The following is a 24,173-nucleotide window of genomic DNA, read 5'->3' as shown; positions in this document are numbered from 1 at the left end:
ATGCATTCTACAGATTGTTGCACATCATTTGCAGTTACCTTGGAGACTCTGTTGGCAGCCCACGAAACATTGGTGTATAGAGTTCACTGGTAGACTCCTTTTCTTAAAGTGAGTGTGGGGCTGGAGAACAAGATCTAAAAGTAAACAGTATATATAAGTAATTTACAGCAATAGTAGCATGATAGCATAGTGTAGTAAAGCATAGTGAAAGCATGCTCAAATAAACTGGATAAATTGCCATGACCGTTTAAACTAAATCATAAAGGCTCTGAGTTTAGTTTAAACTAGTGCTGGGATGAACACAGAATTATGTTCAGATATTCGCTCATAATTTAAATGTTTGTTCAGATATTTCTTCATTTTTAAAAAGTAATAAAAGTCATTATATTGCTCAGGGACAGCACAGCAGCAGAGGAAGGGGGCGTGGACCCTGCGTGTGAGTCTTTACTTTACAGCAAGATGTTAAATATGTAACACGTTAAAGTAGACAAATATCCCAGGAGTAAAGAATAGGTTGTGTAGGCCTTGCTTTACCCCACTGGATTAACTACAAAACCAAGGATGCCAAATAGCAGTTCAAGTTAAACACTGTTTTGTTTATTCCCGAAATAAATAATACATAAAGTTGACGTCGCATTTTATTTATTTTTTCACTTTTTTCATTCCTTGCCATTGCTGTTTCTTCACAGTAAACAGTGGGCAGAGACACGTTTTCATAAAGTAACAACATGAGGTGTACTTGTGCCTTTTTGTAGCTGAACAAGCAAACGAGAACTGAGATTTAACTTTAAACACTTCAAATAAAACAAAACGTGGAAATGGCGTTGATAAGTGAAGGGGAAAAAACTCATCGTTTTGTTCTCGTTTATTACTTTCCACACAACAGAAAATTGCAAATATATACAGTGCCTTGCAAAAGTATTCAGACCCCTAACCAATTCTCTCATATTACTGAATTACAAATGGTACATTGAAATTTCGTTCTGTTCGATATTTTATTTTTAAACACTTAAACTCAAAATCAATTAGTAAGGTGACATTGGTTTTATGTTGGGAAATATTTTTAAGAAAAATAAAAAACTGAAATATCTTGCTTGCATAAGTATTCAACCCCTGTGCTGTGGAAGCTCCCAGTTTGCACCGATGAAAGAAATTGCCCTAAAGAGGACACAATTTACTTACCATTGGCCTCCACCTGTGAACCATTAAAGTTACTGTCACATTTTCTAGATAAAAACCCCACTGTTGAAGGATCATTGGTAAGGCTGTGAATCTGAAGGAAAATTAAGACCAAAGAGCATTCTACAGAAGTTAGAGATAAAGTAATTTTTTGATTCTGAGTTTCAGTGTTTAAAAATAAAATATCAAACAATGAAATTTCAATGTACCATTTATAATTCCGTAATATGAGAGAATTGGTCAGGGGTCTGAATACTTTTGCAAGGCACTGTGTGTGTGTGTATATATATATATATATATATATATATATATATATATATATATATATATATATATACACAACATTTCCAGCAAGTTGGGTACTGTTTAAGCAATGCATTTCAGAATGACGTGCTCACGTTTTTTCTCTACTATGAGATTCTGACTCGCTCTAAAGCAGCACAACACTGTTTTGACCCAGATGGCTTTTTGTTGTCTGAAACTTTTATATATAGGCTCGAGCTGTTGTGTTGATCCCGCCATTTTCGCGCAACTTCCAAATACATGTCAAAAAATACTGTTCGACAATTTGGATATTTGTTCCAGCACTAGGTTAAACATTCAGCAGTACAGCAATTTAAACTTGATGTCCTGAATTATCAATGTCTTAATCTTGTTTATCATCAAACTGGGTCGTATTTGTTGGTTTTACAGCCAAAAATCATATCAGACAGCCTCTGTTTTAAATTATATTTTTCCTTATGTAACATGTGTTGGTTTATTCCTGTAGGTGGCATTATCCAACAGCCAATATGTCTGCTGTCTGCCTCAATGGATAAAACTATGATCCTGTGGTCTCCTGATGAAGAGCCGGGTGTGTGGCTGGAGCAAGTGAGTACACCCTGCTTCTGCTGAGCAGCAGTGTCGAAGCTCACACTACTGCAGACATTGCAGATCCCATAGTCTTTACACGTACTCCCAACAATGCTAGTACAGTGACTTTTTGGTTGACAAGATGCACACACCATTTTGTTATATTTCTGAATGGTATACATTTTTTCTATATGACAGGTCTTTAAAACGTTTTAAGAATCACACATTTCCAATTTATTTTCCAGCACTTGCTGATTATGTATTTGTTTATTTTATAATTATCATCAGATGTTGGTTTTCAATCATGATAATTGTCAATAATTAGCAATGAATGGGTTTCATATCAAATATGTTGATTGTCCAAATACCGGTACTTTTGTCAAAATATGAAATTAGTTTTTGCATGTTATTTTTCATTTTATACATGTTGTGTAATAATTTGTTGTTTTATTATAAATCTGAATCTCGACTTAATCTTTCAAATACTTTTGTCTGCAGCTGTGTGTGTGTGTGTGTGTGTGTGTGTGTGTGTGTGTGTGTGTGTGTGTGTGTGTGTATATATATATATATATATATATATATATATATATATATATATATATATGCAGTATTGTGAGTTTGACATTGGAATTGTACATGGTTGGGAAGCCTTTCACAAATCACACCAAAGTTATGGTTTTCTATTTGTCAATGATGTGTGATGTGTGCTTTTAAAAATAAAGTAGAAGTCAATTCTACTTTTAACAGTCGTACAACTTCTGATAAGGTGCAACTGCTGCTGCTGGGCGTAACAAAGCCCCTGTGATGACTTTTGACTTTGCGTGGATGCACTTGGTTTTATCGAAGTGCCCACTGGTTTCCCTTGGCTTAAATAACAGATACAAAATTGCCCTCTCTCGCCACGATAATTTGCTTAATTGGTAAAATTTAGTGGTGAGCTGGCAGCAGTACAGAGTTCAAGAAATTGCTGAGAAAAATACATCCTTGTAATTAGCCCTCTATTTAATTGAAGGCATAGAGGGATTGAAACACATTGAAGTGCAGTTGAAGAGTAAGGCTACTGAGGAGCAGTAGGGTCTGTCTGTCAGTCTGCATCAGCACTGTAAATACTTCGGGGACAGGCATTAGCAGAAGGGCCTAATTCTACAGCCACATTTGTGACTCACACAAACTTAACTGAAACAACCCGATTTATTTTTTCAGGATCTGCGGCATTCAGGTCATGTTGCTAGGTAGAAACACAAAACCTGTGTTCTAATTAAACAAAGAGCTAAGCCTGATATGTTTTATACTTGTAGGTTAAAACACACAAAAAATCTAGCTCTCGCTTGATTAAATTCATTTTTAAAATTCTTTACGTAAATTCTCAGTAAGTTATGATCAGTTATTTTGACTGAAAAAGGACGTATAAGCAGTAAAGTATACTATAGGTATCATTTTATCCAGTGGTGACTGGTAGCCTAACACAGATGCCAACTTCTACAATTTGGCAGTAGCAGCTACTATTTTGGAGGTTCTACAGTGCTGCATTGAAGGGGTATAATACTACAATTTTTATTAACTAAGAAAATGATGGAGACTCCATGAATGTTTATAAAACATTATTTCAATTCCATGTGTGTGTTTTTAATGAGTTAATTGTTCTTAAATAATACTGTATTTCACTGACAATTTATTGTGGTGTCTTAACTGACATACTAAAAGCTCTGAGCCAGGTTGCTTAGTAACCAGTTTATGGGTCCTTCAGAAACTGCTGCTCAAATGTCGCCTTGCTACCATTACAATCACACGTTTACTTGCTTGCTTATCACTGTCAGTAAGGCTGGGATTAAGTCACTTGATTACGAATTCCGTGATTTTAGTTTAACTTTACCAACACAACTTTGATTCCACCTAACAAAAAAAACCCTTTTTTTTCACGGTTTAGCTAATTATGTTGATCTAGCTTGGTTGCTCTACTTTGCAATGTAGCCATTCACACTTTAAATCAGTTGACAGCGCTGAAAAAAAAACATACATGCAGTGCAACTCTACTGCCCAATTCTGTCAACCTGCAGCTGCATTTTTCAATGCCTCTCGGGTCTTTGACTCAAATCAAGTGAAGTATCTCAGCATAGCTGAGAAAGAAGTGTTTGAGACCATTCTACTGTTTGAAGACAACTGTTTATCACAGCGTGAATACTGTGCTTACTACGAAATTGTCAGTGAAATGAAATGCGATATTTGCCCTTCTGGAAATACATGGAAATGAGATTCACAACTCTTGCTGTAATCATTTTCTGCATAAAAAATGTACTTGTGGATGACCGGTTCTCCAGGATGGCATATAACATGTACAACATGCTGTATCAGAATAATATGGAAACAAGCAAACAAACCAATACGTAAAATAACTGCAAACTGTAGCACAGCAGAAGCAACAGATGCACACAAATGTTATTTAAAGGTGTGTAAAAACCAACAGTTTTTGTTTGCTGTCTGTAGAAACCCCACCAAATGTTATGAAAACAAACATTTTTGTTTATAGTTCTATATGCTGTGCAGTTTACCGATTTACAAGATTAAAACTTGAACCCTGTTGTGAAAACCATAATAAATAAATATTTAGATTCACATTCCTTTTTTTCCTACTTATATAAACAGACTAATGTATTCATTCAGCACTACATGGCAATGCCAAGAAGTTGGAATAATGGCAGGATGTACCATTTCTCCACTGGCTTTAACCATGGCAATGAAAGTAAGGGCATCAAAATGAGTAATGGGAGGAGAGCGCTTGACTTCTGGAATGCGACTAGCACCAATTTAAGCATACATGGATGACATGACAACAATGATTACAACAGTAGCCTGCACTAATCGGTTATTGGGCAAATTAACCAATAACATTGAATGGGCACGAATGCAATTCAAGCCTGCTAAATCAAGGAGCATCTCTATAATTAAAGGTAAAGTAGTAGATAAAAGGTTCTACATTAATGGTGAGGCAATACCAACAGTGTCCGAGAAGCCAGTGAAAAGTCTAGGAGATGGTACAATGGTACTGAAACTCTGGTGCTTTCAGTTTGGTCTACTGCCAAGACTGCTGTGGCCACTGACTGTGAACTTTATGGTAAATGAATACTGCAGCTACCAATCTCTGCTCTAACCGAGGAGTTTAAGTTTGCCAAAGTCTGACTGGAAATGACATTAGTAGATTCACGCGACAAATGCGTAAGGGAGGCAGCACCTGTGTTGAAAACTGGAAGAAAATGGGCAGCAAAGAAAGCTGTGGAAGATGCTAAGGCTGCCCTTCGAATCGGAGATATTATGGGGCAAGTTCAGCATGGAAAAGGAGGTTTTGGTCTCAGTTCAGCTCCTCCCACATGGCACAAGGGAACAGTCGCTCAACAGAGGAAGCTGGTAGTCAATGAGGTGCAAAAGCAGGAGGAGAGGATCAGGTGTGTAAAGGCCGTTTCTCAGGCCAAGCAGGGAGAATGGATGAGCTGGGAACAATGAGTATGGAACAACGCAAGATTGGCTGGCAAGACCTATGGACAATGGAACAGAGCAGGATCAGTTTCCTCATCAGATCAGCATATGATGTTCTCCCATCACCACAGAACCTAAACCTCTGGGTGGGTGAGGATCCCTCATGTCCTTTGTGTTCATCACCTGCAACATTAAGGCACATTTTGACAGGATGTAAGGTGAGTCTTAGCCAAGGACCAGGTGCTGCGATGTTTGGCCTTAGCATTGGAAGACAAGCGTAACCTGACCAATAAGTTGCCACCAGTTTCATCAAAGCATTACACACAAAAGACAATATTCCTCCATCTAGGAGAGCAACCACCAAGAAAAGATGTTAATACCAAGCCTCACCCAGGACAACTGGAAGCTGCTAGAGACCAAAAGATGCTGGCAGATGTTGGTCAACGGCTTATTTTTCCACCTGAGATTGCCACCACTAACCTTCGATCAAACATTGTCTTGTGGTCTGGATCAGCATGCTTTTTTCATCTGGTAGAGTTAACCATGCCATGGGAAGATGCTGTGGATGAGGTATGAGAGGAAAAAACTTCAGTGTTCTCAACTAGCTGCTGAAGTGGAACAGCAAGGATGGAGCATCCGAGTTTACCCAGTGGAGGTGGGTTGTCGAGGATTTGTGGCAAACCCAGTTTCTCAGAGATGTCGGGTTCAGTGGCCAAGAGTTGCGTCGCACAGTGAAGAATTTATCTGAAGCAGCAGAATGGAGCAGCAACTGGCTGTGGTTGAGACGGAAAAATTCTGGATGGGGATCTCAAGCACAATAGAAAGAAAGCAATGCTGATGTACAGGTAAGCAAGCTGGGCTGAACTAGTGGGGGATGGGGGGGGGAGGGGTTGATGCTGGGACGTCAGAATCACTGTTGAGCCCTCTTGAGGTGTTGTTGGCTAGTCGACGAAACACCGAGGATGGAAGGTACCCACTTGAAGACCCCAGAGATGTACCCTACTTGGCTCAATCCAGACAGTTGTCACGCTGATGCGCTGGGGAGACCGCACTGGGTTGATCCCCAGAGCCAGTATCCCAGCCGTTGTGTGTGCTGATGCGCTGGGGAGGAAAAATGAGCTGATCCCTGGAGCCAGCATTACACTTCAGCAATCAACACCAGACATAAGGATATCTACATCATTAGATGGAAAACAACGCAAATGGATGGAGATGCAGATGGAGCACATTAGTATACTCACATCAGCATGACGTTTAACATCTACTCTCATGTAATATAAATCACTATGTTTATGTAGTTATCGTATATTGTATTAAAAAAAAAATTGAATTTTCATCCCTGTGACTTCAGACACCATTTCTCCCTTCCTCCGTGATTTTGAACAAATTTACAGTGACTGCTCTGTGATTTTTAGGAATAGGATTATTGGAATCACAAATCAAATAAAAAATGTCAGTCTCCTCCATTTAAAAGATCGAGATGAATTTAGCACAGAATGGTCATTCAAGAAATAGTGTCTCAATCTCATGTCTTTTGTGATTACTGCTAGGCAAACTTCTCTGTGAAACATGGTGGGAGTCATGCCTATCACTCACATAGGTACAAAGAAACACTAGCTGTAAGCACAATCTGACGCTCCCCATTACTGTATGTTTGTGCAAATGGGTTTTGAGGTTTAACTCGCTTTAATTAATGAATTAATGAATGAATGAATTAATTATTGGATACAATGCAGCACTTTGTGTTTTGATAGTTGCAGAGTAGTGAACATTTACATATAAAACATTATGTTAAATCTTTTTTGAGGTGTTATTATTTTTTTTTATAAAGTTTTGAGGTTGAATATTTAATCTTTAAATTAAAAATCTTTAAACAAAGGCGCTCAGCACACGCTACTATTTTCTCGTTTGAGAAGTTGGCATTTCTGTTAAGAAACTAGAGGGGCTGAGCTATTAAAACCAACATTACTTTTCAGAATTTACTAATATTGTGCTCAGTTAAAGGGCGTGTTGTACATATTAACATTGTAAGCATGTTAAATGAAAGCCTGCCTTATTTGTAAAGGAACTGGCCTCGGTTTTTTGAGAAGCGAATACTTCTATGACCTGATGGTTAAAGTCAAGAACACTGCGGATAAGCTCCTTTTCGATGACAGTACACCAAATGCGTCTGTCTTGGGTCATTGTATGTGCAGGAAAGTCTTTATATGTTTCAGTGTACTTGAACATCTCTCTGATTCCGCTGTTGTTACTTGGGATGTAAGGGTGATCTCTGTCAGTTGAAAGGTTCCCTGAAGGTTGTTCTCCTCCAGCACTTTAAGCAATGTCAACACTTTTTACACTTTCAAATTCAGCACAACACAAGGTTTTCTTTCAATGTTGTCACAGATTCAGCGAATTTGTCCAGAGAGTGTTTAATTGCTACTGCAGTCGAATTTCGCTTTTGCAAGATGTTGGAATGAAAAAACTTTAAAAAGTAAAGAAAATCTTTCCCAGTTCATAAGATTGCAGAACTGATCCATCATGCCAACCATCCTCATTCTGGATTTTCTCAAAGAACTCTTGCAGAGCCTTTTGATTTTCATACACTGTGTTTACTGTTCTGCTTTTAAAATTCCACTTTGTTGCCCCAGAACTTGGAATCCAACTGTCAAGAACAGCTGTTTAGAAAAATGTTGAAAAGGTTGAACGTTTTGCTAAGAAACTGACTGACAATTGATCTTTACACAAACTGGCTTTTTTAAGGAAAAAAATAAGAAGTATATTATGTATCCTTCCACTGAGAAAAAATAGTCCCTGAAGACTGCTTGATTGTAACATATTTTGATTGTAACAAATGTACTTTTTTTTATTTGCCATAAACATTGCCATTTGTAGTAACATTTTTGAGATGAAATGACATTTGTGATTTGAAAGCAGATTGATTTCCCACATCTGAGGGAGGACTCATGGAACACCCAAACACTTCACTGCATTGGCACTCGAGGGAGGGGCTTCCGAGTGTTTTATTTATTTATTTATTTATTTGTAAGAAATTATCCTACTCAAGGCTTTGTGGTCTTCAAGAGAAGCTGAACAATAATTTCTGGCAATAATCAATAATCGGCATAATTTCCCTAGATTGTAAACCAGCATTAGGTGATATGTGGACTAAACGGCTCCCGTGTCAGTTTGTGCAGTGCTGCAGTCCTTCCCGTCCGCGGTGAGCACAACAGAATGCTATACCGAACCCAACCTTGTTTAAAAGCCCAACAGTTGTGTCAGCAGAGAGCAGGAGAGATTTAAATTTTGTTTTAAATATGTTTCTGAAATGGGAGGGTAGTGGTGAGATGTATCTGTTGTGTCGAGTTTAAATATGGCATACTCGCTAGTCAGTTTTATAAGGCGCTATTTTGTTTAGTAAGTAGAAGCCTCTGCTGCATATACAGTATATTACATGCTGAGTGAAACTTGCGTGGTGATTTCTCAGACAGCTTTTCAATATTGTTACTGCTACTGGTTGCCTCGGAGACAATTATTACCACACGGTCATCTGATCTTGTTCAGCCAATCACTGCACTTAATTTATCTAAGCCATTTTATAATGAAATTTAGCCCTCTCTGGACCGATAGTGACGGAAGACAAGGAAAGTCAACAATGTCCTGACGCAAGAGAGCACATCTTCCCTGTAAATTTAAACATGGGACTGAACTACATGTGTTGATGATAAAAGAAACTAACCATGAATATTAGTGATTGGGGGAGTGCCAATTATAATTCCCACTGATCCATTGCTCAGTAAAATTCCCATTAGAAATGATTTTTTTTTTATTGCAATGCCACAGTTATCCCAGTTAACCGAATATCTAATTTTACTTGGAAGTATGATTAGCATTCTCAAAATATTTTAGATGTTAATTTATCTTCTGGGCCCCCCACCACCCCACTGTGGGTGGTACTGAGAACCCTAATTGAATCTGTGCAACTAGTTTGTTAGCTTTTATTTCTAAGTAATGGAGAAGGAGGGCAAGTGCATTGTAGTTCATTACAAGAGGTGAATACTCTTGATGCACCACTGTCGATAAATAATCACTGAACTCGTGCTGGTGTTATTGATGTAGTCTGAAGCTAGATGTTTGCTAAAGAATGCTTCCTGAGGGGTGTGCATTTTCAGTGAGCAGAAAGAGTGTGTTACAAAGCCTCAAAGAGCATTAGTTTTGCCTCCTGGGTTTTCATAATTAGACGGTAAAGATGCCTGTCATTTTGAAACATGCTATTCAAGTCCATTATCTGATGTTTCGTGGTATTTATGTGCAATTAGTTTATTGTAAATGAATGGTAGTAGATTATTGCCCGTGACCTCTGAGGGCAGATGTTCTCATTTTTTTTTTAAAGCTTTGTTGAACAAAAATTTCTTTACCCAAGATTTAAGAAATGTCAATAAATAAATAATATATTGAGAATCATTAACCTTTACTAGCCTTTATTTTTGTTGCTCATTTTTGGGAGAATTGATAACCCAGAAGCTCTTTGAAATCACAGCTGTGTTGCCTTTCCAGGTCCGCATTGGGGAGGTTGGTGGAAACACGCTGGGATTTTATGGCTGCCAGATGAGTCCTCATGGGTCATGAGTGATGATTCTTGCTCACGCGTTGCATGGGGCTCTCCATCTTTGGTGCCAGGATCCTTCTAAAGAGGTGAACCCATCTTTAACATTCCCCTTTCCAACAGTTAATAACACTTGAGTGTTGGCTATATCACACCTTTTTGACAGCTGTTATGTATATGTGATGTGTTTTTGCTCCGACTTTCTTTACGCAGCATTAATGAAATTCATATCTATGACATCAAGCAATAAGCTCCAGTGTCTGCCATAAATTATGTAAGCCATAACTTGGCAGAGGTATTGAATACTGCATCTTGGGAACCACAGCAGGGATGGAAAGACGCCCCTATTAACAGCAGTTTCACCCAGGCTTTTAATTAGCCACAATGTATAGGTAAAACACTCAGGTGAATCTTTCTAAACTCCTAGAAAAATCAGGAACGCATCAAACTGCTATGCAAGGGGAGTCTTATTTCCATTCCTCCACAGGACTGATGGTCTGTTGTGTTATTTATATCCTCGACAGGTGATCTTTGAGTGTCAGCTCTGACCAGACTACAAGGCTTTATGCTCCCTGGAGAAGAGCAAACCAGAACCAGGTAATACTGTATGTCTGTAATGAACCATCACCCCCTAATCATGTAACTAAACCTGCACTTCTACAAGCGCCAGAAATGGCGTTTGCCTAGTACCCCCAATTTGCAGGAAAATACATAATTTTGCATTGGGCTGGGCAGTCATGCAACTGGCCATGTGTTGCAGTGCCTGTAGGATAATGCTTGTTTAAAACCCTGAATAGCAGGAGCTCTAAGATAGATGTGTTCCTAAAATCATTTGTTGACAATAAGGATGAATGACTGCATTAAGCATTGGTGAAAGTTTGTTGTCGATTAGTGTAGAAATTCCAAAAGCATTTGTTATGGTTTTGCTTTTTAAATGATTTAAAATGTCATTCAGAAGACGCCAGAAGTCCGGTATTAATTTGGGCAGTTTGTGGAGACTACAAAAAATGATTAATTAAATATAGGCCAGCTAGTTGTTAGTTTTATTCTCTACTAATTAAATGATACGCATTAAAACAAAAACGCAAGAGATAGCTAGACGGTTATTTATTTATTTATTTATTTTTTAAATAAGGAAGTTAGTAGGGTCAGGTTGCTCTGGGGCCATAAACGGGTTTAAGTTCAACACCCACATTTAAATAATGCTGTTATTAAGTCGAAGTAATAATCTGAAGCAGTGGTATTTCAAAGTAACAGAAGTCTGTTTTTACTTTAGTGGAGTAGGCTAGGATTTATTTTTTCTTATTAAAAATGCGTCGTTGTTCTTTATTGAAATACATTTTCAGCTTTCATATTGAAGCTCGTTGTGTACTACGTATTCAATCAAACCAAGTAGGAATTTGCTTGCATCGTTTAAGACTTTTTTCAAGTCAAGGAAGTTTATTTGTATATAAAAAGTCGCAGTCATTTTTTCGCAGCCAGTGACACTTTACTAGGGTCCGAGCAATTTTCGCCTGTTTTTTAATGTTGTAGATTTGTGGCTATAACTCTTAACTAGAAAGTTTACAGGTGCATGCCGTGCATGAAATGGATGTGCACACACTAGGCTTCCATAAAAAAAAAAGTTAAAAAGTTTGAGACTCACCCTGTTTAGTACAGAAAACAAAAACCACAGAAAAAGAGAGACGCTTTTTAGAAAAAATATTTTAGCATGGCCAGCTCAAATCTGACAGTGTACTATGAAACATGTAGGGAACATGAGGGAAAAAAAGAGAAAAAAACACGCATTCACATTATTCGTCCCAGGTACCCTGGTCATGTGGCACAATATGGGGCTGTACACTGTTGCACGGTGGCGACCAAGGCAAAATAAAATCAGCTCCTGTCGCGGGCATCTGATCCACAGACACGAAAAACAAATGTTTATTAGTTAGAAAATAGGTCCTTGTGCCTTCGATGTCGCCATTTCTCTTCTTTTGTGTAGATTTTGTGTGAAAATGTTTGTTTACTACACTGAGGTAGGTCTGTCTAGCAGCGCAGCAGTAATTTTCCAAAATACTCGCATTGATGCATAAGGCATTCCCCTTTTAAGAAGAGTACTGTAAAACTTCAATTAAACAGCTCCAGCGTTTATTTATAACCTTGACACTGGTGTTTATATTAGATCACTAGCTTTACATGCTTCATGCGGTCATTGAGAAGCTGCTAACACACAACCCGGTAGCAACATCGTAACTCAATTTAAACATTCCAGCAACTTTGTTAAAAGGTTGTATGTCAGTGGGGAACTAAGTAAGAGTTTTGTTTTATAACAAAATTATAATAATAATAATAATAATAATAATAATAATAATAATAATAATAATAATAATAATAATAATAAAACTTCTAAAATGTTTTTAAAAATGAACAATTAAAACAATAAGTATCATTATCAAAAATAATTTTAATCTCAAACTTGTACATTGTTAATACAACAAAACACATTAAATACACCAAGAGGTTTGTATCTGACCTACTTTCAGCATGGTTAAAATTTTCAAAACTTTTAATAACGTAATAACTGCATTAAACAAATATTTATTACATGTAGGCCTACTTTTAAATTACGTTTTCTATGATTATTATTTATTAATCCTGAGAGTCACTTTCATCACTGTCATTTATTAACAGTTCATTACGCAAAGATCCTCATCTTCCACAGCTTCAATGACAGAGTTCCGGCGTTTATTTACAACATTTACCAGCAGATCTGGCGCTTATTAGACAGGCAATTATTTGAGACCCTGCAATTATTTGAAGTTTTACGGTGCCCTTAAAGATCCATCTGGAAATGCTTCCTTTACTAATTATTACTTAATGATGTGAAGAAGTGTGACCACAACTGTCCATTCTTTTAGATTTGAATTAAGATTTCTTCCTTTCCAGTTATCAGCTTATCCCTGTCAGTCAAAATGGAGTATAATGCACAAAGACTTGCATTATCTATAAAACACTTGCATGGATAAAGTCAGCTTTTCAAGTGTTTTATTTTCATCATTTTAATCTCTCCAATTCAAAGTTAGATTTTGACTTTAAAAAAAAAAAAATATTACAATTATGCTACAACAGAACTAAAAAACAAACAAAAAATGTTCTTGGCATGAAATTTCCCGGCCGCAGATTCACAGATATGTCATGCAGTGCTTCGTAATGGTTGGACGTTTCCAGTTTGTTTCCGCGGCAGACGAGAAGGTTCTCCAGGTGTTCAGCGCTCCAAGGAAAACTGTGGAAAACTTCAGCAACATCCCTGGGTTGTCACTGGAGAAGCTGCTGGCTTTACTCAACACTTGTAACTGTTGGCTGTCAGCAAATTATTTGTATGCTATTACACTTATAAATGCCACAATTGCTTTTTATTGTTTTTATTCAATTATATTTTTGCATGTCACCTATTATAGCTGTTGTATTTAGGTTGTGAAACTTTCATTTTTTCTTCCCATGCAGTACACATTTTTTAATGTATGTTTTTATGAATCTCCCCTTTTTTCTCTCCTCCAGGAAGGTGTTGTCTTCCCGAAGGTGCCAGCATACCTTCCCTGGGACTTTCAAACAAGGCTGTCTTTCAAAGTCGGATATTTATCAGTTGCATTCCCTTTATTTATTAATCACTCTCTCCTTGTTCTTCCTTTCAATTGCATTATGTTCTCTATGTAACATCTCTCCTAGAAAGCAAATGGACTGTATTATATCGGTCCTAGCAGGTCATGAAACATAGTGTTGTGGATCGATATAGGAATTCACTTGCGTCATCACAATGGGGATGGAGGATAGGAAATAGGGATGGGGGGGGTCATATAGTAATTATCTATGAGTCCTATAATACTTTTTGAAAGGTGCTGTTTTTTTTTTTTTAAAGCTTTTTAGCACCTCAACATCAGCACCTTGTTTTTATGAAGCTAGTTAATGGAATAATGTTTCCATTTATGTTTGAACTAGAAGACCAGGAAGGAGAAGAATCAAATGTACTAAATAATGTAGTTGCTGAAAATCCTGATGTGCTGCTTGCTATATATAGCTACAGCAATGCACTGGTGCTGTTTTTGTTAATACCTGTGAAGACATTATTATTATTATTATTATTATTATTATTATTATTATTATTATTATTATTATTATTATTAATATTGAGTAAGCCAGGAAGCTCAGGAAGCTTCTCTTATTAAAAGCTTTTAGGTTAGTAAGGAGAAGACCAGCTAGCTGTGTACCATGAGTACAGATTTGACCTCACAGTGTGCGTTACGGCAAGTTCCCAAGGCAGTGTGTCTGGCGGTGGAGAGAGGTGCAACTGAGTGCTTTAAGCAGTGTGCTAGAGGTTTCACTGAAACCATAGTTTTAATTTTCTGACCTTACATAATTCAGCCTTTGGCAAATCAAACTAAAAAGCGAGCCAGCAGATTATCTAAATGGTGCTATTTTTAATATTGCCTGTAGATGTGACATTTTTGGACATCCACAGCCCACCTCTTTCTAACGATTTTGGTTTGTACCATTTTAGTTTAGAAAGGGTTTCAGCATTTACTGTGTTGTGCAAAAACTGTAACGTAGCACATCTGCCTTTTTACTGACAAACAAACTTTGTGTTATTTTAAATTTCTATTTGAACCAAAGCATATTTGTGTGTGGTACGCTCCGTCACTTTTTGTTAGTGTTTATTTTAATTCTTGTTGTGTTGTGCTCTTCTCAATGCAGCATCCATAGACAGCTCTTTTGTCATTGCATGCACTGGCCCATGAGCTGCTGTTGCTGGTTTGTGACTTGCTGCTAAAAAGCGTGAATGTCAGTCGCATGTTTGCTGGTCTGCAGCAATCATGTGTAGTTTTGTCTCATCTGCCCTGCAGTCTTTTTTTTTAATTGTTGGCAAAAGTATTGTTTACTGAGTAAGCAGGTTTAAAGTGATGTGTATTTCCAATCCTTATGTCTTACAGGTGTATCCTTCATTTGCTACACACCTACATTTTTTTTTATTCTGTTTAACTTTAAATATAACAGAAATTAATCCATTATTTTATTTATGTATTTAAAAAGAGGCTGAAAAAAGTTTAAAATAAATTTAGTTATCCAGGATCTAACTTTTTTTTTTATTTTATCAAATACTTCCTGAAGTTACATTCCTTGCAATGGAATCAGTGACTCACCATCCAAAAATATTACCCCTCACCCCAGTCTGAGACTAGCTTACCATGCTCGGGATGATACAGCATCCTTTTCACCGTGACTTATAGATAACCTGGCCCTGGAGAAGGAAGCGACACAGGAAAGATACCCAGTCAAGCTAAGCATTTTAGTTTTCAGTACAGCTGTCTTTATGCTTTCTTCTTCCCTACTCCTCCTCTCTTTCACAGGTGACCAGAGTGCTCAGACCCTGGTGGATGAGGAGCAGTTCTCTGGTGTATCTGCTCAGTATAGTGAGTCCTACTTCCAGCCAGCCGTTCTCAAAGGTAGAGCTGCAGCACTCACTTGCCAGTCAATGCCAGTGAATAGAATTGTGCATGAGATCTAATTAAGGCCACTGGAATTCTAACACAACTTTCTGACTCTCACTAATGCAGTTGTGTGTTTTTGGGGGTGTTCTTCTATGATTGGAAGTTTGAAAACAGGCCAGTAGAGTGCAGATTGTTTTTTTTTCGTTTATTTTTTTGATTGAGTTCTCCCTTTCACGCAGAAACACTGCAATCATACTGTAATGACATTTGTTGGTGTTCACATAATGATATGCCATCATACACAGAGGTTTTCTCTCCTATAACCCTATACACTAACACGTCTCACAACTTACTGGAGAACCAATCTGCTGATCTTATTATTTATACAAATCAGAAATTGTAAAAATCATTTATGCAAACAAGTTATTAGTGGAACGCTACAGCTATGGCCAAAGGTTTTCCAAGAATTTTCGGATTGAGACATAATTAATTAACACCTAGAATTTTAGGATTGAGACATAATTAAAACAAATAAAAAAACCTACGTGCTATGAACATAATTTAGATATTTTATTTAACATTGTGTAGTCATAGAAACTACCAAATGATATTGCCATAATAGTAGTACAGTATTTCTGGTTAGATTTAAAAATGTCAGATTTTTCTGTTTTTTTTTTCAGTTTTTCATTAAGTATATTAAACTACAAAGTGGTATGTAATTCAATATATTAATGTGACATTATTCAGCAGGTTTCATTTGACTTTGTCATTTGACTGATTCTAGCACTAGGGTGGCACAGCGGGGGGGCTTGCAGCAGTGATTACCGTTGATGTGCCTCTAAAAGCTCTGAAATCTAAAATAAGAATTAGAACATAGGGATGTTCTAATTAGAAAGTTTAAAATGCATGTGGCCGTGGGCTTCATGAAGATGCAAGCAAGGCAGACAGCTGGTGACACGCTTGAGAATAATACAATTCAGAATCTGAAGGCTGAATAAGTAGACGGAGGAAAAAACAAAACAGGGAAAAATAAAAGTCAATTGATAAGATTAGACAATGATGCATGGGATCTGGAGATTTTATATATATGAAAAATACACATTTATTTATGCAGCAGTTATTCTACACAGGTTTTGTCTTGTCGTGGAACGTGGCATTAAGTCCACTGAAGCAATACCAATGTTTCTTCTCAAATTCACTTCCATTTGGTCCTGATTACTCATTTGTTTGTTTGATATCAGAATTCTTACCCTTATAAAAGTTCCCCACAGTAAAACCATATCAAAGTGAAATAAAGCGCAGTGACAGCATAGGAAAGCATTGAAAAGAATAACGAGTTATGGTAAAGCATATTAATAACCGTGGGAAACCAGGGTGAACAATGGTAAATGTATAATATATTGATGGAGAAAGCATGATACAACTACTAGATATATTATGTATGAAGTGTGTGTTTCTAGGATGTACAGACTTGTTTTAATCAGATTTCAATATTTAAGGTTGTTCTTATTCTGTAATGTCTTGTGTTAGTTGAATTTTTTTCATGACCTGTACTAATTTTACTCTTTATTTTGCACAGCACTGTGGCTTGAAGTTCAGAAACTGTAAGTCTCTGAAAAGCTGACCTAGATGATTACTGTAACTGAAATACACCGTCTGCCTTGGTTTTTGTAGTTTGGAAACTGAAATTCTTAAGCCCACTGAGTTCAAACATCATTTTGTAGCCCTTAGAAAACTCTTAACGAGGAACTCATTACAAGGCATAAATAAGAAAATGAAGTAGGATATGAAGGTACCAGGAAATCCTATTTGTTATCCACTTTGACAAAAACAACTTTATGGCTTAATTTAATTAATTTATTTTTTGGGGTGGAAATTGATACATCTGATGTAAAAAAAACGAAACAACAAGAGTGTATCGATAGCAGCACGTATATACCCAGTGAGCCTCTACCCAAGCCGGTGTGCTTTGTGATGTCCACTGGGGGCTATGTTGGAAGAATAATTGAAGTAGGGTGCAGCGGCTAGACAGCACTGCTTCTGTGGTAATAAAACAAGCTATCCAGAGAACAATCATTTCAAACTATGTACACTAGTCTAAATTGCTCTATTTGTCATGTGAAGTAATGGGATAAAGCAGAAACCAAAACTAAAATGACAAATAAAGCGCAATGAATACATTAAGCTAGAGACTTTATACTGTCTACATTTTTTTGAAATATGTTACTTCTCACAGGTACATGTTCAGCACCCTTCAGGATTATGTGTGTTTTCTGGTTCTCTGTTGCTGTTTTTTGCTTGGGTCATTATTTACTAAAGACCATGAGGGCTGTGCAATCTAATTCTGTGCCATCTGCACCTGTGAGTTAACAGTCCGTTACTCACAGAGGGGATACACAATTACGCTAGACACCTCTGGTGTCATTTACCAACCAGTTCAGCTCTTAGAGGTCTTTTTACCAGCAGACTCAGGAGTTGGCCTTGTAAATACACTGTAAATGACCTAAGCAGAAACAGCAATAGAGAATGATTGAGGATATAACAAAGGTAGGACATGTATGAAAATGTAGATGATATGCAAATTCTCTTTAGCCTGTAGTAGCTGTGTAGTGTACATTACCAGATACGGTACCCGTAGTCTTACAATAAGGATGTATGTATATGTTAAAGTGCTTCATACTGTGTGCGTGTGTGCTTTCAGATATGGACAGGGCTATGAAATGTTCTGTGTGGCTTCTAATTGCGCCAAAACAATGGAGGCCTCAGCATGCAAGGTACTGTCTGTCATAATAGACAACCTTCTGTTTTATGTTGTTAGTTCATGCATGCGCTCGTTATAAACTCAATGTGATTGTGTATACAATTCACATTCGGGGCTGTGCAGTACATGGTCATTGTCTTCTGTACTTCATAGAGCACAACAGTGACAATGTTTACATCTCTGCAGTGCTTTTTCATGCACTACAGCGTACTAAGTAATAGTTCCAGTTGCGGTGACAACATTAACCATGGCAACCATTATGTGCTTTACCCTGGCTCTTTAAAGTCTCTGACTTCTTCTTGATTGCTGTGCTTTCAAGGTTAACAAGCATTGTGCAACAGCAGCCTATTCTCTGTATTTCCTGTTGTGGGATGTGCATCCCAGTTGATATGGGTACTCAGTAGTGGAGATGCCTGCATATGTTGCTTTTCTACATCTATATCTATAACTTGTCCAATTGTGATGGTATTTCTATACACACTTCGTCATCATACTAAAAGTTCAACAACCATGTGCTTGTTGCCACCAATAAAAGCTTTTCACTTTTTTTTTTTTGTATTAAAACCTTCTTTATAGCTTGAAACATGTGCTACCATACCAGTAAAGCACAACACAACTCGGGTAGCAAACCCCCCCCCCCCCCCCCCCCACCCCCCCCCCCCCCCCCCCCACCACCCCCCCCCCCACCCCCACCCCCCCCCCACCCCCCCCCAACCCCCCCCCCACCCCCACCCCCCCCCCACCCCCCCCCACCCCCCCCCCCCCCCCCCCCCACCCCCCCCCCCCCCCACCCCCCCCCCACCCCCCCCCCCCCCCCCCCCCCCCCGCCCCCCCCCCACCCCCCCCCCCCCCCACCCACCCCCCACCCCCCCCCCCCCCCCTCCCTCTCCCCCCCCCCCCCCACCCCCCCCCCCCCCCCCCCCCACCTCTCTCTCTCTCTCTCTCCCCCTCTCTCTCTCTCTCTCTCTCTCTCTCTCTCTCTCTCTCTCTCTCTCTCTCTCTCTCTCTCTCTCTCTCTCTCTCTCTCTCTCCCCTCTCTCTCTCTCTCTCCTCTCTCTCTCTCTCTCTCTCTTTCTCTCTCTCTCTCTCTCTCTCTCTCTCTCTCTCTCTCTCTCTCCCTCCCCCCCCCCCCCTCCAGTGCCGGTTTCAGGCCCTGTGTGTTCTCTGCCCCTGAAGGCCTCTAAGCAGGAGCATGCAGTGATCCTCCTGTGAAGCACCTCCAGCTGGAAACAGTTGTACAGCCTGGCCCTGCACAGCCTCACAGTGACTCAGGTGGCCTTCTCTCCTGACAGCAGGTTCCTCTTGCTAGTGTCTAGAGACAGGACCTGTTCTCTGTGGAGGCAGAAAGATGAGGGCCACTCTGATGCTTGTAAGTGCTGACTGGTTACAGTGGGGTTAGACTGGAACTGGAAAGAAAGCATTTATATCACAGGTGAGGGAGAAGGTTCTGATCAGGACTCATCCGTTACAAATATATGCGTGTGATATATATATATATATATATATATATATATAGTCAGTCAGTGTGACCCGACGACTCATTTCCTTCGTATTCTATAGAAGGAGTAGAAGGAAGCAGAAGAGGTGTAATCTGTTTCTGAGCAGTCACCATTGTATGTTTTATGCCAGGTAAATGGCTTAGCTGTGCTGCGAGTTAGTCAGGGATCTGCATAAATGTGTATTTAGAGCTCTGAAGGAGCTAGTTGTTTTATTAGAAATAGTCCGTCATTTTTAAAGGGGCAAACGAACGACCGTGAGTGCTGACCGGTTTACTATATATAGATATATCGGTTAACTCGAACTGGTGGATAATTCGACACCTTCGCTTAATTCAAAGCTGGTTACAGTGTCAGTTCATAATGAGTGAGAAGTGAAAAATGACTTCTCATTCAATTGGCTTTAAAGCTCGGTTTATTTGGAATAACAAGCTTGTCAGCAGAGCTTTTAAAGCATGTGTTTCTGCATGCGAAACAATCAACAACGTTTGATTTCTGTGTGAAACTAGGTTGTTTGTTATTGTTTTTGTTCACCAAGTTAATTCAGTATAATGTACATTTTTTAACTTTTGGTATTTAAGCCTAAAAATAAACCTGTAAATACTGTAAATGTATGAGTTCGTGTACACCCTTGGTTAGCTCGACACTTTGGATTAGTCAACACTAAATGGCATGGAGAGGGGAGGGGTAGAGGAGAGGAGAGGAGGGGGTGGGGGTTGATATGAACATTTCTATTAGTTAATGTGGTTTACCATTGTAAATAATCTGTGCATTTTAAAGCCTGAATGAAATTGAAGCCTCTCTGACATTTGCACTGGATTCTAGATAGAGGTTTGGGCTCTGGCTGCCTCGAAGCGGCTTTTTCTGTCCACACACTACTAAACCTCTCCAAGGTTACTAAAGCTCCAAGAAGAAATGTAACAGTGCATTGCTTCTTATTATATAGAAGAGGGCTTGGTTTGGTGAATTGCTTATATCTATAGATTTTTAAAAACAAAAAGAAATAGTTCAGGAGAATAGGACTGCCATAGACCCTGCTATACAACCCTACGCAATAGATGAGATGAATGGTGCTTGAATCCCCTCCCACCGTGATCCAAACTAAATGTCTGGGCTTGCCCATGCAGAGTGAGCAGCCAGGGGTGAGCCAGCTGATGAAAGGCCTCTGTGTGAAACACATTTATTGGCAGGACAGTAGATTGGCACTGACATCTCAGTCACTGTTACCAGACACCTCAGGGATGTTGTGAAGGTCACCAGTGTCCTCTGCAGTTATGTTTGTCAGTTTTATGAGTAAAAGTAGAAGCTGGTGGTGATTTTTGCAAAAGCTGTTTATTTTTATTTCTTTAATAAAATGTTGTTTTAGGTTTTATTTGATTTCATTTATGCCAAAATAAACTTTTAGCGTTACTGTAATTTAAAAAAGAAAACATGATGCAATATATGTAATATCCTTACTAAATACAAGTCTTAGCAAAAGTTGGGCAAAAATATTACCTAAGACTGTTCTGTAAGTGTGTTGTGAGCCATAATTTGTGTACGTTTCTTCTTTTTTTTCTCTCAGCGTTTCCTGTCTGATTTCATTTTACTGTGTTAATTAGGATTGTAGATGATCGATCATCTCATCTAATGCGAGGACCTAACCTAACATGTTAGTCATTTCAACAAAACGCGCTCCCTTCCCAGGTCTTGTTTCTCTTCCCCTTACAGGGCCTTGTTTTACTCTCTGTGCACACACTGGTAAGATCACCTCTGTGCACGGCCAAATCATTTGGTCATGGGACTGGAGCCCGGACAGCACTTATTTTGTCACGGGTCATTTTTTCTTTTTTCATTCTTTTACTATTCCATAATATGCCATTGCTTTCCAACGGGTAACTCTGGTGTAATTGCAGATGAAGGTATAATCTAACTGCATACAAAGGTCTTCTGACACACTGTTGAAGCATTATTGCAACGTGATGTTTTTTAATTTTAAAGGGATCGTGGACTTTTCAAGGCTGTCATGACTTCATTTGTTATTGAGTTTTTCCCCCTTCCCCTTTCCCTAACTAACAGGTTATTATGTGGGGAAACTGTTACTCCTCTGAAAATGCAGCAGAAAATAATGAATTTGCCATTTGTCCCTGCTCTTCAGTGCTGGATGTCAGTGAAGCAGCCACTGCTGTCAGCTTCGCCCCTTTGTTGAGCCCAGATCAGAGGCATTGTGCTGAGAGACAGGAATGGGCAGAAGCCCATGGCAGTGTGTGCAAAAATAATATCATGAATCATTCGGATAAACCAGTGATTTTTGTTTTTTAAAAACAGTGTAGTTTGAATGCATAGAGTAGCTTATATTGAATGATTGTATTTATTTTTGTATTTCAGTGCATGTGAGTATGCTCTTTAATCGAACAATTTCAAAATACTACATTTCTTACGTGCTTTAATATCATTTTATGTTTGTTCTCCATCATTAAGCATGCTCGTGTTTGGAGTTTATCGTTATATGTTCTTGTGACATCACTCCATATCAGCTGAAATCTGATAGAAATCTCATGAACCATTTGAGATGCCGACTTCATTTTTTCAATATTTTAGAAACTCCTTGGGTAAAATCTAAGGCACTCTTTGCATGCTTTTTCAAATATCCATTTTACTTTCATGTTCACAATCCATTTTAGATATCTATCTATCTATAGTCAGCACTCGGATATACGACACTCAGATACACATCAGTCGCGTTTTAAAATCCTTGTATTAAGAAACAAATCAATTCCCCAATATATATATATATATATATATATATATATATATATATATATATATATATATATATATATATATAAAAAAATTAATGCACTTACCCATCACACACCATCACACACGATTTCCAACTCCGTCACCAGTTTCCTGATACAAAGCCCATCTCTTCAATATTACAATTTATTTGATTATCCGTCACAGGCCATTTTTTTTCCTTGTATGTGCAAATCAGTTTGTCTTTATTTGTGCAGTTACACAGAGCTTCCTCCAATTTCAGTGAAGAAGATGCAGCAGAAACAAAGCGAATGAGACAAGCTATGGTAATGTAAAAGTTAATCATTAAACAATTTTAGATACTGTGATGCATTTTTTAAAAATCTTTAGTTGTTTTTATGCATTTTCATTTGCAACCGAACTGTATCGAGCACTATATTATGCAATTTTGAATTCTGAATTTGGATACCGTTAATTCTGGAAACTGTTTTTTTTTTTTTTTTTAAATTTCATTGCCTTTACATTTTACACAGTCCTGTGCATGGGTAACATTTTGGTTTCATTTTGCTGTTGGGTTATTAATAAGGAATTGTACATAAAGTTGCAATATGTACCAGATTTCTTATGTACTGCATTACAGTCCATGTGTCCATAGTCGTCTCTTTTGGCAAGTGATATTTTCAGAATTATATCGTTCTGAAATACTTCTGTTGAAAAGGTCAGTTTTAGAGGGTTTGGTATGTGAGTACTGACTGCACAACCAGGAGAAAACTTTTTTTTTTCATTCCTTCTCTTGTGCACTTTCATTGTCTTTTTTCCTTATCTGTGCAGTGAAGGAAGCCATTTTAATCTTGCAGGCTGTAACGCGCCAGTTTTGCAATGGCACTCTGACTTTCCCTGGCCCTAAATAATGAATCCAGTGAGAAGCAAACGATCAGCTGGTTTAGGATGATGAGACCAATTCGAAAGGTCACTGTGCACGATGATGGTTTGCTTTTATTAAGCATTCCTGTGAGGGGCGATTTGTATGAATTTGCAAATCCTCTGCAACCGCTAATGTCTCATAATAAACCATTTACGTGTCAATGAAACCCTTTGTGCAGAATCTAACCCTTCACTTTTACCTGTGACCTAAGAAGGCTGCCATATTGGAGATATTTGACTTTTTGCTTTCCAGATCACAAGACCTAACTCTGGGAGACACTGGCTTCATACTTGGTGCGCAGATGTTTGTGATTCTCTCGGTCCAGTTCGATCTCGACAATAAAAATGAACACATTTGTGCATGTCTTTTTACACAGCTGTCTCCACTACCTCAGAAACTATTTTCTATTGTATGTACCTAAATGTGGACTTTTGACTCTGGCACCTATTACAATAAAGCTACTTCCCCAGCAGATCTAATGCTGTAAGAGTACAGACCAAATGCAAAGCTCAATCTAAGATTGCAGGTTAAACTATCAACAGCAGATGTGCTCAGAGGTCGTTAGCGTTCCTAATAACCCCAGTAATTGAGGAATCCTGCCGATCCATGGCATGCAAAAAGGCAATTTGTTTTTCAGCTGGAAGCAATTTCCAGTTGCTGCACTAATTAGGTGAACGATGGAGTATAAACAAAGGAG

At 38.3% G+C, this 24,173-nt stretch overlaps 1 pseudogene; it reads left to right on the top strand.

Annotated features, from left to right (window-relative positions):
* Positions 1 to 23,462, top strand: LOC121309620 (annotated as a pseudogene).
* The last annotated feature ends 711 nt before the right edge of the window (positions 23,463 to 24,173 follow it).

The sequence above is a fragment of the Polyodon spathula genome, chromosome 3, assembly GCF_017654505.1.
Source record: "Polyodon spathula isolate WHYD16114869_AA chromosome 3, ASM1765450v1, whole genome shotgun sequence".
Lineage (NCBI taxonomy): Eukaryota > Metazoa > Chordata > Actinopteri > Acipenseriformes > Polyodontidae > Polyodon > Polyodon spathula.
This window is presented reverse-complemented; position numbering and strand designations above follow the sequence as displayed.